Consider the following 3,620-nt stretch of genomic DNA (forward strand, 5'->3'; position numbering starts at 1 on the left):
ACTTCATATTCAACATAAGGTTCTTATTTAATATAAGAATATGCTATCTGATCAAGCTTCATAAATATTATTGTATTCTTAGTTTTGGGTTAGATTCGAATAATATTTTGGATAGATTTGGTAGAATTTAAAATGGGTTAATAGTTAAATTAGTTCTTTAAAGATAAGATATTTTTTAAATTTATTTTTAAATTTTTTTTTCAATTAAATTGGTCATTCAAATATTACAAATTAAGCATATCTTTCAGTTACTCAATTTACAATTTTCGTCAACGATTGATGATATGAAATGTTAACTGATTGTATACATGACACATAATATGTTCAATTAGACGTTGACTAAATATGTTTACAAAAATCTATCAATTTAGTGATTAGATCATATTAGGAATAGGATTTTTGTGTTTGAAAAAAATGACTAAATTAATAAATTTTCATAAACATATTTAGTCAATATCCAATTAGACATATTAGGTATTATATATGTTATCAATTAACATTTTACAATATCAATCTTTGAAAAAAATTGTTAATGGAGTGATTAGAGGACAAATATGATTAATTTACAATTTTTGAATGACCAATTTGATTGAAAATATCTTTTAAGGATGAATTTGAAGAATGTCTTACCTTTCAGACTTTCAGAGACTAATTTAACTATTAATCCAACCTAAAATTATATTTTATAACTAAAAATATAAATGATGCTACATGTACAAATTTTTTTGACAATTAAATCCAACAAAGTTGGCTCAACTATAATAGAAAATACTTTTAAAATAAAACGCGTTACACGCACTCCAGTGCTACACTAGCGCACAATTCAAAGAGCTTGCACTATATGTACAAACCTTTCTATATTTTCTGCAGCACACAAATTTTTGTTACACAAATTTCGAAGCATAACACACAAATTTTTAAAGTATAATATACAAAAATTAAAATGTAACACAAATTTATTGATATAACACACAAATTTTTGCTCCACCAAAAATTTGTGTATATATTCTTTTATTAAATTCTGTCACACCATACCATATTACATCTATAAATAAAAAAAAGTTAAACAACACACACCTTCATTTTCGCAGCACACAAGTAATTGAAGCTAATAACTTAGTAGCTCACACTAATTTGGCAGATATCATTAAACAAATTCTAATTTATCATAGCACACAAATATTTAAGCGTAGCACACATTTTTGTTCAACATAGCACACAAATTCACATATATAGTACAAAAATCAGAATCATAGAATAACACTAATTTTTCAAACAACTCAATTAAAAAAACTACGATCATCATAAATAATCATAATCAAGAAAAAAAACCAAAAATATATACAATAGCACACAAATATTGAGTATAGAAAAACAACACAAGTAATCGAAACTAATAGTCTGTTAACTCACACTAATTTGTCAAAAATTATTAAACGAATTCTGATTTATTACAACACACAAATATTTAAGTATAGCACACATTTTTGTTCAATATAGTACACAAATTCACATATATAGTACACAAATATTGAGCATAGAAAAATAATATAAATATTTGTACCTTTTCAATTCACTCAATAAAAAAGATACATTCAATTCACAAAAAAGAAGAAATTAAACAACAACAACAACAATAAGACGTTGAAGAAGGAATGGTGGCAGCGACGATGATGATGTTGAAAGAGAAGGAGGAACAGGAGAAGCATGATTGAAGTTTAAATTTTAATAACTTAGTTAACTTGGTTAATAAAAATACTTGGACACCTAGCATTTTTGCTAAAATATATGCCTTAAGATGAAATCATTAATTAATGTTATATTTTTGAGTATTTACCCATTTTGTTCCTCAAAGAATTTTGGGTCAGACACTTTAGTCCCCAACTAAAATTAATTACTCGATTGGTCCCTAACAATTAATTCCATCAGTCACTTAGGTCCTTGACTCCGTCAACTTTAACGGAAGACAAAATGGTCCTTGACAATTCTAACAGGGGACAAAATGATTCCTGACAACTCTAGCAGAGGACAAAATGATCCCTGACCCCTTTGTTCAAAAACGACATTGTTCTTCTCCAATTTTCGTCATATCTCGCATTATTCTAACATTCATATTCTCCGTCTTCACCTTCACAGTCTTCTTTTCCGTCTTTTCCTTCATTCTCTTCAACTCCAAGATCAAGCCATGGTGTAACTGTCACGCATGTCGTACCTACCTCAACATGTCATAGACCACACACTTCCTAAATATTTGTGACTAGTATGTCAACCTCTTCCACACTTCACCCACCAGAAGCATCCACCTCTATGTCCTTGATAATAGCATCAACGTCCACCACATCCTCAAGACCAATTTTCACAACTACCCTAAGAGCACGCCTTTCTCTACTCTCCAGCAAGCAATATAGATTGTTGGACATTAGGTAAATTCTCATTTGGAGTGGACCTCGAGTGCTTCATTCCTTCTTTTCTAAAGTCCAAGTTGGCAGATAGTTTCGACCTCACATCCAAACTATCAGTACAATGAGCAATGTCGCCGTTGTCGCTCATATGAAAACTGAAGCGAATACTGAACATTGGTTCGAAGAAGAAGCTGAAGGAAGCGATCGGAGTGGTGGAAAATGTGGTCATAGAGATGATAGGGCAGAAGAGGAGGGAGATAACGACGACGACGACGGGTCTTAACAAATCAGACTTGTTGTCTAAATTCATGGGATCCATCGAAGACGACAAGTACTTGAGAGACACAGTCATTAGTTTTCTTAGTATGATTTGGTTGAGAACAAGTTGAAGATTTTTCTTCTTGTGAACATTGAATTTGCAGAGTGTGCATTGTGTAGCTTGAAGTTACAGTGTTAAACTGTTAGTGTTATGCGAGATATGATGGAAATTGGAGGAGAACAGTGTTGTTTTCGAACAGAGTAGGTCAGGGACCATTTTGTCCCCTGTTAAAGTTGTCAGGGACAATTTTGTCTTCTATTAGAGTTGATGGAGTAAAGGACCTAAGTGACTGACGGAGTTAATTGTTAGAGACTGATGAGCAGATATTTTATACACTTTTTGGCATCATTTTCATATAGTTTTTATTATGCTTTGTTTAAGTTTTATTATATTTTCATAAGATTTAGTGCAAAATTCATATTTTTGGATTCTACTTTGAGTTTGTATATTTTATGATAATTTCAGATATTTTCTGGCTAAAATTGAAGAGTTTTGGCAAAGTCTGATTCAAAGACAGAGAAAGGACAGCATATGCTGTCAGATTCTGACCTCCATGCACTCAAAGGAGCATTTTTGAAGCTATAGAAGTTTAAATGGTGCGCTCTCAACAGCTATGGAAAGCTAACATCCAGGGCTTTCCAGAAATATATAATAGTCTATACTTTGCTTTGGAAATGAAGGCCCAAAACTGGCATTCAACGCCAGCCACCAACCTCATTCCTGGCGTCCAACGCCCAAAAGGGAGCAGCTGGCGTCCAACGCCCATTCAAGAGTCTAAAGCTGGCGTCCAAAGCCCTAGAGGGAGTACCAACTCGTGCTTCACTCAAGCTCAGACCAAACACTCACCAAGTGGGCCTGAAAAGTAGATTTTCACACTACAAGACTAGTTTATCTTATTT

Source organism: Arachis ipaensis, chromosome B05 (genome assembly GCF_000816755.2).
Source record: "Arachis ipaensis cultivar K30076 chromosome B05, Araip1.1, whole genome shotgun sequence".
Lineage (NCBI taxonomy): Eukaryota > Viridiplantae > Streptophyta > Magnoliopsida > Fabales > Fabaceae > Arachis > Arachis ipaensis.